The sequence below is a fragment of the Paramisgurnus dabryanus genome, chromosome 11, assembly GCF_030506205.2.
Source record: "Paramisgurnus dabryanus chromosome 11, PD_genome_1.1, whole genome shotgun sequence".
In the NCBI taxonomy this organism is placed as follows: Eukaryota; Metazoa; Chordata; class Actinopteri; order Cypriniformes; family Cobitidae; genus Paramisgurnus; species Paramisgurnus dabryanus.
Window position 1 is genome coordinate 6925561 of NC_133347.1, and position 20924 is coordinate 6946484.

A 20924-nucleotide genomic window follows, 5' to 3' on the forward strand; every position below is an offset into this window, starting at 1 on the left:
AGTATAAGTTAGCTACATTTCTGAATCTCTCACCCAACACTTCTTTTAATAAGATTAGAATCCCGCTTGAATGTTTTTATCTGGAGTTATGGGGTCTTAATGGCTCTTCAGTTAGCACTGTGAAATTAGCTCGAGTGTTTTCACTGATAGCATCAGGACGGCTCTGCGTTGCCATCAGCTGAAATCTTATCAGGAAAATCACCACCCTATCTGTGTGCCGAACCACTTTCGTGTCTACAACTCATCGCTCGACTACTTCTCTGAAATGCCTGACAAGACACACATTACAGTTCATTACCGCATTCAGCTATGCCTAAATGAATGGACACTGTTGGACAGAAAAATATGTGGTACATCTTGAAGGTTACAGAGACAATCGAAATAAAGGGCTTTGAAAAATAGCTTGCATTAGGAATTTGAAGCATTCAATGGAGCGTTGCTATTTAACATAGCTTTTAAATGAATTATCTCCTATACAGACAAACTGTCTCATTCATATGCTCAAGAATATACTGTAACCCTTGGACAGACAAAGATGAATCCTTTATATGAGGATGACTTTGATTTTGTGGACATATCAAAAGAGTGCACTAAATAATGAATGAGATATTTTTAAATGAGTTTAGACTTTTAAACTGAATTTTCCTCAGATAATAGACTCCTATAGTTTCAAAAGATATCTTTACAATGCTTAGATCTGAATTTAAGTCAAAGACTTCAATATTATTCAGTGGCGAGGCTACATATGGGCCAGGGCGGCACTGGGCCACTCAGATTGACGGCTGGTCCACCCAGTTAGAAGATAATAAATATTTTTTTGTGGGAAAGCAGAAGAAATCAAGAATAAATTATAATAATCTCTTTTATATGCATCATTCAGAAATAAATAACTATTTATATAGAAAGTTTATAATTTGCATGTGTTTCTAAACCTTGCAAATGGTAACATTCAAGCCATTTTTGACTATTTGAGCGCAAGAAGATATTAAAATGAGTGCACACAGATGCACACACATACTCAAATGGAGACACACTCATAATGGCATGCACGGAGACGCACATTTCAAAAAGCATGTAAACACAGAATCTTTCTGCACTTGACAGGACACACACAAAATTATCTCGAAATACCACATTCTTGGCACGTATTCTCATAAAAACACTCAATTATGTCTTAAAGTAAACAAAAACAGTGTGTGTTAGTAAATGGATCTGTGCTTATTCGGTCTTAAAGTGGCAGTACCCTTAAAAAAGATCTGACTTTATTTATAACTTTGTTCTTTTCTATTTTTATATGCTTAAAATTTCTTGATTTGTTCTTATTTAATTTTCCCATCCACATATTTGGCCCATGACTCAACAACTATATTGTAACCCTTACTGTATAAGCCCCTATAATTTTCCTGTTTACACTAAGGGTCATTGGGGGTCAAAATGACCCCAGAAATTGATAGAGTGATTACAAAAAAATATAGATTTTTAATGATACAAATAATATATATTTTTTTGGTTTACTTCCCATCTATACATTAATGTTGTGTTTTGGGAGATATGAAGTACTTTTGTACCTGTTTACCACTAATTTCCTCAACTACGGCATTAGCTTTCATGTAAAATATAAAATTTTTATAATTAATTCACATACTCAAACAAATTAGCGTCGCACACCTGAAGTCAATAGATGGGTGCGTAGGATAAGACGACAAAAAGTCTCAAAATATACAAAGAACAATTCCCGCACACTATCTGCTTGCTGAAAAAATGTATTTAATGAAAGTTGCGTTGCAACGTTTCGATCAACTGATCTTCATCACACTGTAAAAAATTTCCCTGTAAAAAAACGGTATTATGCTGGAAGCTGTGGTTGCCAGCATTGCACTGTTAATTTACAGCGGGATGCTGTTATTAGGAAAAACATCATGATACTGTTTTGTTACCTACAGCAGTCAACTGTTATTTTAACAGCATGGTACTGTTTGTGTTATCTATAGAATACAGCTGTTATTTAATAGCATGATACTGTTTTTGTTATCTACAGCATAAAACTGTTATTTAGCATCATATACCTGTTCATGTACAGTCACAACTTCATTATTTTTTTATTTAAATGCTATTATACCCTGCATTTTAAATTTGTCAAAGTGGTTAACATAAAACAAAAAAGGCCAGGTTATGCATTTTTTATTCTTTATTCTATTCAACCCCAGATTGACTGTGTTATGCCATAAAACAGGCAGAAATACAAGCAGATATATTTTAATATTCACTGCATAAACTGTGGTGCAACAAAAAGGCACCAATAACATACTAAAATACAAAAATTACAAAAAAAATCAAACAAACAAAGAACAATATTGAGATGCCTTATCTTTACTTAAAATACAAATGTAGTTTAAAATTTAGATTTCAAAAAAGCACAAAAGTTTCACAACTGTAAAAACACCACATTTTTAGAAGAATTCAATAAAACCTTAATTCACTAATTCTTTAACAGACACCAGCCCAATTTTAAATATGAAAACATGGTCTATAATATACAAACCAGTATAAAAAACACCACCCCACCAGTGGTTGCCTGAATGCAAAATATGTGTTCGGGGTGTAATGTGAATTATATGCATCGCACATCATGTCAAGATACATGCCTGCCACAAACGCTTTGAATATGATAAAGAATAAAAGAGACATTCCCATGACACATGATTCGCAAGACACTCATTTAACACTAAACTCTGTTTACACATGAGATTATCTGGCAAAAGCGAGCATTTTATCATAATCCCCTTCAAAGTGTCTGGAGCAGGCACGTATTTTGAAATGGCACGCGATGCACAGGTTCACATGACGCACCGAACACACATTTTGAAATGAGGAGCCACACACATGACAATGTTTTGGCTAGCTTTGCATTCGTGCCCCCTCAGAGAAGTCACCTGCCATCACTGCAGGCTGCAGCCCACCATATTTAAAAAAAAGCTGTATTGGTGGGAAGTGTCAGCTACATTTTAAATGAAGTACCACTCAAAGTCCATAAGTCTTTTTAAAAGATTTGATAGTTTGAGACTGACTGTTGATGGTCTTCTTTTGCAGTTTTCTTGTTTTAGAGGTCACTTTTCCCTTTGCAGCCTTGGTTCCCTTTTCTGGTTTGATTTTAATGAAGCGTCTGGAAAATAAAAATGGAATATTTTCAGTGAACAATGATTAAAAACTCTGACTTAGATTATCAAACTTTCAGTAAAACTTTACAAAAATGTGTCATTAAATAACATAAGTTAACTATTTTAGTGAACATGAATTTACAATAAACAATACTTACACAGCGCTTTTTAGTTAATTTAACACTTAATAAGACATTATTAAAAGTTGGATTTGTTCACATTAATGAACTGTGAACTAATTAACACAACAAATTACTTTTTATTAACTATTATTAACAAAAATACTACATACTTCTGTGTACTGCTTATTGTTAGTTCATGTTAGCTAATACATTGTGCTAGTTCACCCATAGTTTATTGTTCATTTACTCTCATGTGGTTCTAAACCTGTATGAGTTTCTTTATTCTGTTATATACAAAAAAGACAATATTTTGAAAAATGATGGTAAGCACAAAGTTGGCAGTGCCCGTTGACTTGGGTACTGTTAACAGTGTGGTTACCATCATTTATTAAAATATCTCAGTTTGTGTTCAACAAAATAAATAAACTCACATGTGTATAACCACATGAGGGTATGGGAAATCATTATTTTTTTTGGGTGAACTATCCCGTTTAACAAATGAGACCTTATTGTGAAGCCTTACCAAAATTGCCTCCTCAAAAATTACAAATTCAACCTTTAAAGACAGTCACAAGTTAAAATTAAGTTAAGTTAAGTTAATGCAATCATTATTTTATGTGGAACCATTCCTTTTAGGTCAACGTACTAATATTACCATATTAATGAAACAAAAAATGAAAAATAACTTGTTACCTTTGAAGGACTTCCAGTGTGGATGCTGCTTTCACTTTTGCAAGTTGAGATGTAATACACAATGCAGTAAGTCCAGTGAGACACGTTGGCTGAACACCCTTGCAGATTCTTTTGGCTTTCAGGCTGATAATCCATTGTTTAATCCATTGTCCCGAGTATCACCTGGACCAAATGAATGTATAGATTAATGTATAATCCTTAATATCTGGAGAGCTAAGTGTAGAAAAGGCAGTGAGAAGAATATGCAAGCACTGGCAGTTTGTCACACATTTAACATGTTTAAAATACGGTGGCCTCCAGAATGAGGCACATAAAGCTTGATATTCTCCTGATAGTAAAAGGCACAGCAAGAAGATCCCTGGTTCGAGCCCCAGCTAGGTCAGGTGGCCTATCTGTGTGAAGTTTGCATGTTCTCCCTGTGTCAGCGTGGGTTTACTCTGGGTACTCACAGATGCCAAATTGTCTCTACCCCAACCAGTGTGTGGATTGACTTGTGTAAATAAAAACTTGTATATGGATTAACCAGTTCTCGCCATGAATATAGCCAAAGATGCTGGAATGGCATAAAGAATAAGAAAGAAAGAAAGATAGTAAAAGGTTATGTCAGCCTGGAGTGGCCTTGTTTAGTGAAAAATGTCAAATTTCATATATTTACCAAACAGTATCAAACGAGGTGTCACAAGTTACTAGTCTCCTCAAAGTCAGCAGGAGTGGCACACATCTATTAGCAAAGATAACAATTTATGATAATTAACATCTGCAAAAAGACTTCATACAGAGGCATTATACAGATTTTACTCACAACATGAATGGTTATACAAAATGATACTCTATCATCTTTTACTCACCTTAATAATATATGTAATATTTGTTTGTCTATACAATGCAGGGAATAGGGACCAAAATAGCACCAAAGCACCAAAATAACCCTACATGGAGGATAAAAGTAATTCAGATGAGTCAAGTAGTAATCTTTTGATGCGATTCAATTGGTTTTGCCACAGACAAAACTGTAACACTTTTTATACATCAGTTTCTAACCATAATCATGAATTCAAGTTTGACTGTACTTTCTTGTACTTGATGCATGATGACCTATCAAGTTTGAAATCATGTTTGCAAGAGGCTTCTAGATGCACAGTGAATGAAATGAGTTACATTTGGTTTTCACCAAGAACCATTTGGACTGCTTAAGTCTTATGTATAAGGGTGCCTTTGTTTAATTTTTTGTGTAATCAGACTATAATAACGAATTCATATACCCCACTTACCATAACTTACATGAAGCCGGGATACATGTCCATTTTATAAACTTAATGTGTCTTACCACCGATAAAAGCGTGCCACATACAACAGGATGTTTCAACCAGCTAACCAGCATGTAATGAATTTACAACAGATCTTTTAGTGTTATTTGTAGATATACTTAACAATGGATTTTAAAAGGATTTTAAGATAATACAAATAACAGGCGAATTTGCAGATAACACAAGCGCATCTTTCACTTGCATAGACAGAATGCACACATAAAAAATGTAAAGACACAAAACCAATTATTGATTTTGATCATTCCTCATTCATCTTTTACACAGATTTTAGTAAAATTAACATGTTGGAAATAACTTTGGTGAATTCTTACCTGTGATCTGATGTGAGTGTAACTGATGTGATGGTAGAATACCCGCTTTGCCTGATTAAAATAGGAAATGGAATCTGATTTTGTTGTTTTAAAGCTTCACTGGATAAAATGCAATATTCAAAAGTAATATGTAATTTTAAAATAGCATAAGCATCGATAAAGTTGCAGACCTACCTCATGCAGACAATCCAAAATGGCGTGCACAACGAAAAATATGCTATAATACTGTTAAATAACAGTGACATTCTGTTGTTGCTCGACAACCGACCTGAAGTGAGCAAGTCTACCCACAATGCACTGTAAAAAACAGCAACTTACTGTTATTACACGAAAACAGCATTTTGCTGTTGAATTTTCATGTAAATTTACAGAAATTTTTTACAGTGCAGGCAACTCCTTTGCCTGATGAAGATCAGTTATAATAATCCTCCTCCAAGTTGCCTGATGAAGATCAGTTGATCGAAACGTTGCAACGCAACTTTCATTAAATACATTTTTTCAGCAAGCAGATAGTGTGCGGGAATTGTTCTTTGTATAATTAATTCACATAAATTATGATCTAAATTTGATTTAAATTGTTTTTAGATATTGATCTAGATGTTATGTGTTGAATTCGTCCATCTGCTGGTTAAAAAAAAACATAAAAGAATTACAATTTAGGAAATAAATCATTTCGACCAGGAGATGCCCATAGAGACCCATTCATTTCACTGGATGTGGCCAACTGCTCACATCACTATTTTAGTGATAGATTTTGTGATAAATTTATGTATATCTAAACATAAGAAAGGACATTAAAAAATTATTATTTCAAATAGTAGAATTTTTGTAGTTTTGATGCATTTTGAAATGCCACAGAAATTTGACCGAATGTAAATTTGTGTGTGTGTGTGTGTGTGTGTGTGTGTGTGTGTGTGTGTGTGCGTACCTGTTTGTGTGTGGCTTTGTCTTTTGTGTGTGTCTGTGTGTGTTTGTGATTGAGTATCTTTTCAATATTGCATTAGTGCTCTAGTACCAGGCCTTCTTTTCTGTGTGGAAAACTTTCAGATTTATTCTGGATGTAGATTTTTTGACAATTAAAACATATTTTTTGCATTTCCTATTCATTTTTCAATTAACCCCCAAGGACCTCTTTTGTAAAAAAAAATTAGAATTAGAGACTGAAATCTTCAAAACAACCGAATCAAGCCCATTATATGAATATTGACAGATAATGTAGAAAAGTAACAAAATTTTTGTTGCACTGGGATGAAGAGAACCATTTTTTTAACTAAAGAAAAGTGGCTTGGAGGTCATTTTGACCCCAATGGACGCATAAGGGTTAAAATTATGTGATTGGCGAGTAGGCCTTGAGGTCCTATCACTTTAAAATTTCTGTCCTTGCCACTGATATTATTGCATATTTTCAAATGATCTGAGCTATGCTATCAACATTAATTTTATAGCTCTACACCTCCAGTATAACATTTGTGTCCATTCAAGTTATTCAAAGAAACGTCAGATGAAGTAAGACACAGAGTCATAACACAGCATGTCTTATAGTTAAGATTTATAGGTTAGTTAATGTTATTCAGTTCTCAATGACTAAAGTCTCTCAGAATATGCAATAACTTAAATGATTTTAAATGGCTTAGTTATTTAAAAACAAAAAAATAAAAAGATCTATCATTAAAAACTACTTTCACCAGTGTGTCGCTTACTTAAGGAAAGCAGAATCCTAAAGTTGTTTTAGAGCAAAAACTGGACTGGGGCATTAAATACAATGATGGTCTATCTAAGATGACTTGTTAAAATCAAAGCCCAAACCTTTAAAATCATTTCCACAGAAGAAAGATATACAGAGGAAAGCAAAAAGAAGAGCAAGGACAGAAGACTATCAAATGAGCTTCAACTCTACCCCCCATTGCTTTCGTAAAATTCAAGGCTGCCCATGCAAGGGGTGCGATCACTATGCGGTTAACCCATGGTGAAAGATAAGCAGTCGGTCTAAAACAATCTGAATGGCGATTAATGGGATGCTTTGTGGATGCTGAGCAAGGCCATGTTTTATTCAGAGTCTCAGGAGGGCTATACTCACAGATAAATCACAGATAAAGACCCAGTGAAAATTGGTAATATTTTCATAGTGCCAAACAAGTCAGTAGGGACCGTGCTGATTTGATATCCATCTCTCTCACCGCATAGATTCATTTCACCAGGCCTTAAACACATTGCACAACGCTCAGTGGAATGGGGCAATGTTTGCTTCAGGAAAGACCGAACTTATTTATTCTGTCTATCCTTTATTTTCATCCCTCTGAGTTATCTGGGAATTCACCTATGGACCTATGCAGCTATTATGCGATGCGCTTAGAAACGTAAACGCGAGGTCGTTCTCTATTACCTTACGTGACTTGTGTAACAATCTCAGAAATCTCAGATAATCCATAAGGAAAAACAGATATTTCCTTGTGGAAATGCACATTGCTGTACAACAGCAAAACGTGTACAAAAAGTGCAAATGTGACCCTGCACCACAGAAAACAGTCACAAGTCGTATGGGTTTGTACACTGCAAAAAAATTATTTTCAAGAAAAAATTTTCTTAACATTTTTGTCTTGTTTTCAGTAAAAATATCTAAAAAAATTTAAATTAAGATGCTTTTTCTTGATGAGCAAAACGACCCAAGAAAATAACTCTAGTTTTTAGACCAAAAATATCAAATTTAAGTAATTTTGTGCATAAAACAAGCAAAAAAAAAAATCAGCCAATGGGGTAGGCAAAAAAATCTTGAAAACTTTTCCTAAACACTAAATTCAAGAAAAATTTGCTTACCCTATTGGCAGATATTTGGTCTATAAACTAGACTTAGTTTCTTGGGTCGTTTTGCTCATCAAGAAAATACATCTTAATTTAAGATTTTTTTTAAATATTTTACTGAAAACGAGACAAAAATACTAAGAATTTCTTTTCTTGAAAAAATGTTTTTGCACCCAATACAATGCATTGGTAAAAATTATCGTTTTTTTTCAATGCCAAAAATCATTAGGATATTAAATAAAGATCAGATTTTATGAAGATTTTTGAACATTTTCTATCATAAATATATAAAAAAATTAGCATTATTAATATGTGTTGCTAAGGACTTTATATGGACATCTTCAAAGGTGATTTATCTTAATATTTAGATATTATTTCCAATAATGTTCGTTTGTGAACTCGTGTGAAGTCTGAGACGCGTTGTTTTTGTCTTTTGATCAGTTTCAGATGTGAAGTCTCAGCAGATTAAACCCTCACACAGAGTTTACATGATTTAATTTGCTCAAAAATGACGGTGACTTTATCAATTCTATTGTAAAGAAATGGACATATATTAAATATTCAAATGGGTTTAAACATTGTTTGGCTAAAAATAAGCGTTTCTCTCCGTCTAAAGTGAAAGTGAAAGCGAAGATAGCGTCCGCGAGATGAGTCCACTATCGCCCCCTGCAGGGCAGGCGTTGTTATATAACATACATAATGCTTTCTATTTATAGGACACAAATTTAATGTGTTTGTTAATGTAATGTTGTCTAATGTAACTTGGTTTTAATACTTTATTTGAACAATTTATTATTGCATCATCGTTATTATGTAATTTTAAAGGCTACTGCTCACTTGGGTCTATTTTTATAACCCCAAAATAACAAATTACTTCATTATCAGTTAGCAAAATAATTGTTTGGGACAGTCCTTGATTAGTTAAAACTTTTAAAAATGACGTGATTTCAGTTTCTTATTCATTCATTTCATCATTGAGGATTTCTTAAAAAGTGTAAAAATAGCGTCTTGTCTCGTTCTCGTGAACCCAATCTCGTAATTCGTCTCATCTCGTGGATTAAGTGTCTCGTCACACCCCTAATAAATTGTATAAAACAACATTATGAACTGAAAAATATTCATGATGTTGTTATAAAACTATTTGAATGAGTATTAACACTTAATGACATTTTAATGACGAATTATATTTATACCACTGTAGTTGAGGTCAAGAAAAATGTAACTGTTATAAAAATAGTTGAGCTTTTCCAGTATAACCTATTTTTTAGACATGCAGCAGTGCAGTGGGACAAACGGTTGTTTTTGACACCCAATGTTGTGCAGTCAACAAGCAAATAAAGCAGACAGCCCACTGGTTATCTCGAAAGCCCCTGCATGGAACATTATTGTTTTATTATTTTTAGCCACATAGTTTTACTAGCTGTACACGATGTACATTTACATGATGTTGTCATCCTAATGATTATATAATGTAATATGGGTACTCCTGGTACTCCGGTTTCCTCCCACAGTCCAAATTGCTCTCCCCCAATGTGTGCAATGTTGTGCATCTATTAACCAGTTCTCACCATGAATATAGCCATAAATGCTGGAATGTAAGAATAAATAAACATACAAACATGATATAAAATGATTGTTAAAAGCATTAACTCTCTCCAAGAGAGAAAATTGTGTATTGGTAGCCGATGGTAAGCAACGGCTTTGTGCTGCCGTTGCCATCTAAACCATTGTTGCTCTCATCAATTCACAGCCATACACAGCCAAAAATAAACTTAACAAATGCGATCTGTTTAACAGGCAATTGCACGGCACCAAATCGTAAGCTCATTACAAGAATAGCTACACAAACTTGTCTAAAGCTGCATTCAGACCATAGACTGGAAAATAGGATGGACGTAGTGTCCGTGACGTCACCCATAGGTTTCTGAAGATCGTTTTTGAAGCTTCAAGTTGGGGTGCCTGTCGTCGTCATCTTGGCCGCGCGTCACTGTGCATCACCGGAAATATCCAAAAATGGGTAAAGAGGCAGGACAGATTAATTTAAACGGATGAGTTGCAAAAAAATAAAATAGGGCAAAATTAGCTATACAGACTAAAACTGTCTGTAAACATATTTTTTCTACTGTAAAGTTGGGCATTTTGACATGGGGGTCTATGGGAATTGACTCCCTTTTGGAGCCAGCGACCTCTAGCGGCCAGTCAATGAATTGCAGTTTAAATCACTTCTGTATTGGCTTCATCAGAGAGATCGGAAGGTTGCCCTTCGATTCAGACTAGCAGCGACTAGCAGTAGCAGAGCAACGCAATCTCATTGATTTCAGTGGAGGCTTGGCGACTTCCGGCGACACGAGCGACAGTGACCATTGTGGACTGGATGGGGCGTGGCACGGACAAAGCTCGGAAAACTCGGTTAACTTTATGCAAATTATGAGCGACTTTCAAAAGCAACTACCAATGAGAAGAAAGCAGTGAAGTTCACGTCATCCATCTCTTGTCCGTTACGGGAGTGGGCGGTTACGGCGTTTAATCAGACCCAAAAGTCGCGCACACAAAAACCACGCGCGAGCGCGAGATACGAGCGCGCAGAACACTATTCACGCGCGGACAAGCGTCCTCGCGAGCGCGCAGAACACTATCCGCGCGCGGAAAAGCGTCCCCGCGAGCGCGCAGAATACAGTTCGCGCGCGGAAAAGCGTCCTCGCGAGAGGGCACCTCCGCTCAGCGCGCACAAATGTAGTCACGCGAGCAAAGGCTTGGATGAGCGCTCGCTCGACTCTCTCTATGCTCTCACAGCTGCACCACACGCGCTCGCTCGATCAAGATGACTTTTGTGACTTTGGGGGCGGGACATTGACTGATGTCTCCGCTTCTGTGATTGGTTGTTTGATTTGATTAGTGACACGAATGATCTCTTGTTCCACTATGCGTATCCAGTCAATCTAGGTAGAGAAGACACGTTTATATGACCATTATGTCGGAGCTAGTGATGGCCAAACGAGGCTTTCTGAACCACTGAGGCTTTCCAGCCCATTGGTTCGCCAAAAGGTTCAGTTACCCGAAGCCTCATGAAACAATGTGCTCTCTAGTGACACCTGCTGTGCAATGCAATGAATCGCACACAAATCTATTCATTTTGGGCAACCAAATTGTCATGGTGTGGGCTTTTGAATAAAGTATACTAAAAATAAATTATTTTACTCTGCTTGTGTTAACCTATGTACACACAACTCACACATACATAACTTTGTGTTCAACTATTCAGTAGTTCTTTGGGTTAGTGATAACAGTGAATGCACCAAATGTAAAGAAATTATTGTGAGTGCACTCCAGTGCTGGCTGGGAATGCAATAGTAGAGTGTTATGGGACTGGGAGTGCAATAATGTAGTGCTTATTGAACTGGGGGTGCAATAGTGCAGTACTTATGGGACTGGAAATGTGGAACAGCAAACTGCAACACGGAAAAGTGTTTACTGGTTTTTATTTAGAAACAAAAGTTTTTTAACAGTATTTGGATGAGGCGGTGTCTGTTTTTAGAAAACAACCTTTCACAGGGCACCAATGAGGCTGGACAACATAAGAAGGTCAGTGCCAGCTTATACAAATTGGAGCTTCTGTTTGTTCCAATATCCCAATGTATCCTCAGTCCTTCTAGGCTATCCCTAATACAGTCTATTCTTATAATAATAATAATAATAATAACAGCAATATATATATATATACAATCATAAACATAATAATATAATTACGTATTAGAACTATATGCTAATTTACTCTAATGATTTACTGAACTAGGCTATGTATAATTTACTCTAATAATCTACTAAACTAAGTGTAATATAATATATAATACAGGCTATGATATAAAATGATAACTATACTACAAACTCACTACAACCTCGCAACTCGCTACTACAACCAACACTTCAACATCAATGCAAACGTACTGCAAAACCCCACAAGAGGCGCGAGTTTCGAACCAGTTTTATCCGTAAGCGATACTCAGAATGAAGCAATGACGTATTCAACAGAAAACGAGGCCTCGTTTGTCATCGTCACGTGATTTTCACGGAAACGATACAAGCCTCGAATCGGGGCTTCATCTGGAACGCCCCTTTTTGCTCGATACAAGCTCCGGAGCTTCGCTTCAGATGTCCCATCACTAGTCGGAGCACGTAATTTTAATGATTGCAAAACCAAACAACATTGCCAATTTTATTATGTTTACTGTTTATCATCTTGCATATATACTGTAGGCTACTGACATTGTCAGGTCACATAGTTGGCTCGGACTTAGCATTAGCAAACTTTAGTAGTCCTGTACAAAACTTTATAAAAAAAAAGGTGATATTATCTAACAATTGTAATTTTAGTGTACCTTATCAGCATGACAAAGACTGTACATGTATAGCATTTTCAGTTGGGCTGTGTACAAATAAAAGAAGTAAATGTGAGATAGTTAAAAATGTCAAATGGAACAGTAAGATTTTTTTTAAATATACAAAACAAAATAGTATAGTGTAAAGAATATGTAAACAAAGATTACCAGAAATGATACATACAAACACCAACTCACTATAAAGAAATTATGGACTGCTGTGTTGGTGTGTATAAATGTGTATGTGTATATGTTTATATAAAAAAACTAAAAAACTAGATACTAGTTTTGTTTAATATATTAGTTTTATTCTGTATCTTTTCAGGGTCAAAATAGCATTTAATTTTACTTTGTTGTTGTATTTGAGTTTCCCAATGAGTTTCATTTGCCATAATATGGTTGTTAAATTATCTACATATTAAACAACAAACAAAATTAATACCTTAAAATAAGCATTATTGTTTGGTTATGTTTGGACCCTTAATAAAATTAACCATGGTTTTATTGTAGTAAAAGTGTAGTAACCATGTTTTTTGGTGTATTGATTACTATCAGCAACCCCATGGTTTTACTACACTTACCATGGTTTAACTATGGTTTTTAAAAACCATGGTTATCAAAACCATGGTTATTTTGTGGTTACCATGGTTTTACTACAGTAACCATGTTTTTTTGGTTTTAACTGTAGTAAAACCATGGTTCATTTTTGTAAGGGGAGCTTATTGCATGGTTTAAACAAGACTAATGTTTTAACATAAATTACCTACTCCGACATAATGGTCATATTAAAACATGTTTTCTCTACCTAGATTGACTGGATACGCATAGTGGAACAAGAGATCATGCGTGTCACTAATTAAATCAAACAACCAATCACAGAAGCGGAGACATCAGTCAATGTCCCGCCCCCAAAGTCCCAAAAGTCATCTTGATCGAGCGAGCGCGTGTGGTGCAGCTGTGAGAGCATAGAGAGAGTCGAGCGAGCGCTCATCCAAGCCTTTGCTCGCGTGACTACATTTGTGCGCGCTGAGCGGAGGTGCCCTCTCGCGAGGACGCTTTTCCATGCGCGGATAGTGTTCTGCGCGCTCGCGAGGACGCTTGTCCGCGCGCGAATAGTGTTCTGCGCGCTCGTATCTTGCGCTCGCGCGTGGTTTTTGTGCGCGCGACTTTTGGGTCTGTTTAAACGCCATACGCGGTACTCATTTGTTTATGACAACCAGATTTAAAAACGAGCGACACACAGCGACAAAGTCGCTTGTAATGTGAATGCTGCTTAAGTCTGCAAATATAAAGTCTTATTTCCCCAGCTGTGACTGAAGAGACCACAGCATCAGCTGCACTTTAAACTGTTTAAAAATTGATTCTAAATTAACACATTATGACAGAAACATTTCGCTGGAGTATCTGTACAATGGAGAGTGGCGCTACAGACTCTTGTTCTTTGAAATCCTACATTTTTTAAATATTGAAGAGGTCACGGCAGTGAATTCCTCCACTGTGTGGAAGTAAACAATAATAGAGTGAGTCAGGTGGGAGAGATTACACACACAGAGAGAGAGAAAATCCAGGAGAGGAGACATGCGGCGAAAGGAAAATATGTTTGTCAGCAGTATCCCGGCCATACATCTTAAAGTAACATCCAGGGGACTTTGGGAGTGTAATACTGTAGCGGGATAGTGAGAGAAAATGAATTTCAAGAGGATGAAGAGGTAGGGATGCGATAAAGAGTGAAACCAACAGGCATTAAACGGTTCTTAAAACGATCAGCTTTGTTTCTGGAAGAAATAAAAGATGCAAATGATTGAATGATGAAAAGGAAAAGCAGTCATGCCAGCTCCCATCACAGCGTGTTTCATTCTGGAAAGCATCCGAGCTGTTGGAATACATAGCAGCCCATTAACAGTGTGTTGAGTAATGAATATAGAGATGCTGGAGAGGTACCCAGGAGAGACGGCCATCTTTTTAACCCACTTTTTAAAATTCACTCGGCCAGATGTGGGGAACCTGCACACAGCCTCAGTGATGACCGTGTGAGCGTACTGAAATCAGCGGGGGTTTGACATCTGAGTTAGAAAACAAAGCAGGAATGTAGAAAGAGAAAGATGAGGTTGAGAAAGAGATTACACTGACATACTCTCCTAAAAAAAGATTTGTCCATTGTTGACCTGGGTTTCTCTAAAAAACAGTATTTTTATGAACCTTTTTAGCACCTTTTAAAAAGTGTATTCTGAGTTCAGTGTTATGCAAAGTTATTTTTTTGACGATTTCATGAGGTTGTTTACGAGAATAGACAAAAATGCTCTAAAAACATGTTGATGAAAATATGAAGAAGTAATCTTTAACATAAAATATAATAATAATGTTTTAAGAAGCAGAAAAAGCTCAAAGATTTAAACTATATATACACTCAGCTAAAGGATTATTAGGAACGCCTGTTCAATTCCTCATTAGTGCAATTATATAATCAACCAATCACATGGCAGTTGCTTCAATGCATTTAGAGATGTGGTCCTGGTCAAGACAATCTCCTGAAATCCAAACTGACTGTCAGAATGGGAAAGAAAGGTGATTTAAGCAAATTTTTAGCGTGGCATGGTTATTGGTGCCAGACGAGCCGGTCTGAGTATTTCACAATCTGCTCAGTTACTGGGATTTTCACGCACAACCATTTCTAGGGTTTACAAAGAATGGTGTAGGCAGTCCTGTGGTCAGAGGAGAATGGGCCGACTGATTCAAGCTGATAGAAGAGCAAATTTGACTGAAATAACCACTCGTTACAACTGAGGTATGCACCAAAGCATTTGTGAAGTCACAACACGCACAACCTTTAGGCCCCATAGTGCCAATTGGGCATCGTTTAAATGCCACTGCCTACCTGAGCATTGTTTCTGACCATGTCCATCCCTTTATGACCACCATGTACCCATCCTTTGATGGCTACTTCCAGCAGGATAATGCACCATGTCACAAAGCACGAATCATTTCAAATTGGTTTCTTAAACATTACAATGAGTTCACTGTACTAAAATTGCCCCCACAGTCACCGGATCTCAACCCAATAGAGCATCTTTGGGATTTGGTGGAATGGGAGCTTCGTGCCCTGGATGTGCATCCCACAAATCTCCATCAACTGCAAGATGCTATCCTATCAATATGGGCCAATATTTCTAAAAAAATGCTTTCAGGGCCTTGTTGAATCAATGGCACGTAGACTTAAGGCAGTTCTGAAGGCGAAAGGGGGTCAAAAACAGTATTAGTATGGTGTTCCTAATAATCCTTTAGGTGAGTGTGTGTATGTGTGTATACACATATATAATTAAAAATATGATAGTTAGTGATACGTTAAGACAGCATGGATTTGCAAAAGATGAAACGCAACCTCTCGAAAACTTGTTTCTCCCACAACCAGCACAAATGCTTGAGGCACAACCGGCTTATGCGTGTTCAGAAAATGTAAGTTACACGCTTATGTCAAGCTGTGGGGAACTAAAAGCCACCAGCATGTTTTCTGAAATGTTCTGCTGGTAAATAAAGTCACTTCACATCAACAGCGTTCCTCCTTTTTTCCCTACTTCACTTACATGACGCATCTGCACTGTTTACACGCACCCCCACAAACATCTGAATGCAATGGGTCAAAAAGCCCTCGAGATAACAACTTCATTTATCGCCAGCTAAAGTCAGAGCGCATATCTCTGAATAAACTGCAAATGCACACGACTGAGATGTTGAAGGAGAAGTGTTGAACACAAGTGCAGCATGTAATTTTATAAGTATAGAAGTCTTTATCACTCATGATACTTCAAAAGAAGCATGCAGGAGAGTCAGGTACGATGTGTCGCTCTCTTGATCTAGTAAATTTAGGGTGCATAATTTTTTGGCACATATATTTAGAAAGAGGAATCTCATCAGAGCGAGAGATGCACACAAGTGAAGTGTTAAGGATTTGTTTATGCTTAAAACATGTACATTTTCTATATGGAATGCAAAATGAATTTCATTTTAATGCAAATTTATTCAGATCTAAAAACATATAGCCTATACATAATCATATAGGACTGACATTCAATTTATATATAAAACCATGTGTAAAATAATTCATCACTACATGAGGACTTCTTCCCAAAATTGTAGTTGTGAGGTGAAGTGCACCAGATTTTTTTGGGGGGGGGGGGGAAACAGACAGTAATTTTACATTTTGCCATACATATGACATACACTTACCTAAAGGATTATAAGGAACACCTTTTCAATTTCTCATTAATGCAATTATCTAATCAACCATTCACATGGCAGTTGATTCAATGCATTTAGGGTGTGGTCCTGGTCAAGACAATCTCCTGAACTCCAAACTGAATGTCAGAATGGGAAAGAAAGGTGATTTAAGCAATTTTGAGTGTGGCATGGTTGTTGGTGCCAGACGGGCCGGTCTGGGTATTTCACAATCTCCTCAGTTACTAGGATTTTCACGCACAACCATTTCTAGGGTTTAGTTGATGCTAGAGGTCAGAGGAGAATGGACCGACTGATTCAAGCTGATAGAAGAGCAACTTTGACTGAAATAACCACTCGTCACAACCGAGGTATGCAGCAAAGCATTTGTGAAGCCACAACATGCACAACCTTAAGGCGGATGGGTAACAACAGCAGAAGACCCCACCGGGTACCACTCATCTCCACTACAAATAGGAAAAAGAGGGTACAATTTACACGAGCTCACCAAAATTGGACAGTTGAAGACTGGAAAAATGTTGCCTGGTCTGATGAGTCTCGATTTCTGTTGAGACATTCATTCATTGTGGGGTCAGCAAAAACTGTCTGTAACTGTATATTTACAAAGCAGTTCCACTGCATAATGTTTTCATAATTCTGAGTTTATATCAGTCCAAATATTACTTTCCTGAATACAGATACTGTCACAATAAGCAAAGAAACATATGACATACACTCACCTACAAAATCAGATGTTAAAGGTTCAGTATTTTTGATGTTAAAATACTTTCTTTTAACCCTCAGATATCCATTCACAACACACTATGTTTGCACTTCAAAAAGCTAATCAGAAACAAATATGTTCCTTTGATAAAATAAAGTCATGTGGCTGTAAACATGAGAGATGGGCAAAATGAGTTTTAAACCATGTTGCCAACTTCTGATGACTTCTGTCGGTGTATATTTGTGAGACGAGACTTGGGCAGATCGATGAGATTATAAGTTAAGATCCTCTTTTCTGCTGACTACAGACCGGACGGGCTTTCGGGAATGCGATATGATGACTTCAGGGATATGGCAGGATTGAATGCATTCTTCTGTAAAAGACTGCAGGAAAAGAGTTCATTTTTTTTGGAAGGTCATTAAAACATGAAAATTGCTCAAAGGGGCAGGCCAGTAGGATTCAGACAAAGCCATGACTCAAGTCTGTTAAAAGCTAACCACTCAAGTATTAATCGTTTATCTATATTTTAACAGTACATTTATGTGTTGTATCATTTCAAATAATTTTTTGGGGGGAAATAGTGCTTGTGTTATCTTCTTTTATATATATTCACACATTGTCATCTGCAGGTTAGGCCTGCCAATATTTCCAAGGGCCATCAATTCTCAGAAAAAAATTGTCCCAAGTAGTCACTGGGGCAGCACCCTTTAAAAAGGTCCTAATATTTAGCTACATGTATGTGTACATATGGTACCAAAATGTACCTCTGAGGTACTACTATGAACTCTTTGGTACCATTATGTGGCTCTGAGGTACGACTATGAACTCTTTGGTACCGATATGTGCCTCTGAGGTACTACTATGAACTCTTTGGTACTGATATGTGTCTCTGAGGTACTACTATGTACTCTTTGGTACCAATATGTGCCCCCGAGGGACTAATATGAACTCTTTGGTACCGATATGTGCCTCCGAGGTACTACTATGAACTCTTTGGTACCGATATGTGCATCTGAGGTACTACTATGAACTCTTTGGTACTGATATGTGCCTCTGAGGGACTACTATGAACTCTTTGGTACCGATATGTGCCTCCGAGGTACTACTATGAACTCTTTGGTACCGATATGTGCATCTGAGGTACTACTATGAACTCTTTGGTACTGATATGTGCCTCTGAGGGACTACTATGAACTCTTTGGTACCGATATGTGCATCTGAGGTACTACTATGAACTCTTTGGTACTGATATGTGCCTCTGAGGGACTACTATGAACTCTTTGGTACCAGTATGTACCTCTGAGGTACTACTATGAACTCTTTTGGGTACGGATCTGTGCCTCTGAGGTACTACTATGAACTCTTTTGGGTACGGATCTGTGCCTCTGAGGTACTACTATGAACTCTTTGGTACCGATATGTGCCTCTGAGGTACTACTATGAACTCTTACGTACCATTATGTACCTCTGAGGTACTACTATGAACTCTTTGGTACCGATGTGTGCTCTGAGGTACTACTATGAACTCTTTGGTACCAGTATGTGCCTCTGAGGTACTACTATGAATTCTTTGGTACCGGTATGTGCCTCTGAGGTACTACTATGAACTGTTTGGTACCGATATGTGCCTCTGAGGTACGGCTATGTACTCTTTGGTACCGATATGTGCCTCTGAGATACGGCTATGAACTCTTTGGTACCGATATGTGCCTCTGAGGTAAGGCTATGAACTCTTTGGTACCAATATGTGCCTCCGAGGTACTACTATGAACTCTTTGGTACCGATATGTGCCTCTGAGATACGGCTTTGAACTCTTTGGTACCGATATGGGCCTCTGGGGTAAGGCTATGAACTCTTTGGTACCGATATGTGCCTCTGAGGTACTACTATGAACTCTTTGGTACGGATATGTGCCTCTGAGGTACGACTATGAAGTCTTTGGTACCGATATGTGCCTCTGAGGTACGACTATGAATTCTTTGGTACCGATATGTGCCTCCGAGGTACGACTATGAACTCTTTGGTACCAGTTTGTACCTCTGAGTTACCAATGTCCCCCGACCCACCGTTCGAAAACCCCTGCTTTATGGGTTCAGACACCTAAAAGGGGCTCTTCTATGGCAACATGTAGCACCTTTATTTTTAACAGTGTAGTTTAGATGATAAATCTCAAATAAAGTGAAGGTCCCATTTTTCCTGCTTTCAAAGCTATGATTGTCCTTACGGTACTCAATATAACATGTGTTCATGTTTAGTGTGTAAAAAAACACAATTTACTTATCTCACTGTCCTAAAAACGGGCTGATGTCTTCCTTGGTCTATGAAATTTCTCCTTCAGAATTAAGTAACGAGTTCTGATTGTGTGGCTGGTTTAGTGTGTTGTGATTCGACAGCAGCTTAGCTTAGATGGCAAATGCCGTATACCTGTGGGTGGAGTTTAGTCAAAAACTCTTATATTGATGTCATATACCCGGCAAGTAGAGGGCTGTAGTCCAAACTGGCCGTTCTTTGTAGTCCTTGAAAAGTTAATTCGGTTAAGGAGAATATAACGCTTTGCATTGAATTTTGAGCTCTATAATTTTGCAGGCATTATTTATGCTCTAACAGCAACATTACACAGTAACTAAAGTTTGAAAAATGAGATCACAAGAAACGTGCGCTTTAATGAATGAATGAAAAATTACATAAACTAAATATAAGAAAAACAGAAGCCTAAGCAGTTTCTCGCAAGTGTGTATACACACATCTGTGAGCTTCTGATGAACGCTCGAGTTTCGTATTGGCAGTGTGTAAATATCCTGGAGTTTTAGGGTGGGAGTGGAAATGACTTATTATAACTAATTCAACAGAATTGTGAGAAAATCACTGATAAAAGACTTATTTATGGTGCTCTGGGAGGTTGATCATGAATTGATATGCTAATACACTACAAAAGAAAAATTATGGAATGCTAATTCAAACCTCTCCTTTGATGACACAAAAATACACTCTTGTGCATTAATATTCATATCCCCCCTTTAAAATTCGACTTACATTTATGCATAGCCAAGTATTCATGCAAATTGCTAATGTGCCACTAAAGCGATCGCGGCTCACGGGTGCCCAAAGAAACTCGTAAGCCGAAGCAGTTCAGAGAAACTTCTGATTCGCTGTGAACTGTGCTCCGTATCCGATTTGTCTGAGGCGAGAGGCTAGATTGC

General features: G+C 37.1%; 1 protein-coding gene and 1 long non-coding RNA gene across 3 annotated transcripts in view; both read right to left on the minus strand.

Annotated features, from left to right (window-relative positions):
- fibcd1a (fibrinogen C domain containing 1a) overlaps nucleotides 1-20924 on the minus strand; it is a 155197-nt gene that overhangs the window by 33215 nt on the left and 101058 nt on the right. The gene's annotated exons all lie outside the window — the stretch shown is intronic.
- On the minus strand, nucleotides 2707-5995 carry LOC135730441 (uncharacterized). 2 transcript variants are annotated; one of them, XR_010525972.2, is made up of 6 exons: nucleotides 5787-5995; nucleotides 5613-5663; nucleotides 4822-4902; nucleotides 4629-4694; nucleotides 3974-4135; nucleotides 2707-3163 (listed from the first exon to the last, which is right to left on the minus strand). It is a non-coding gene; the product is annotated as an uncharacterized lncRNA (long non-coding RNA). The 2 variants fall into 2 exon arrangements; XR_010525971.2 differs by having other exon boundaries at nucleotides 5613-5995.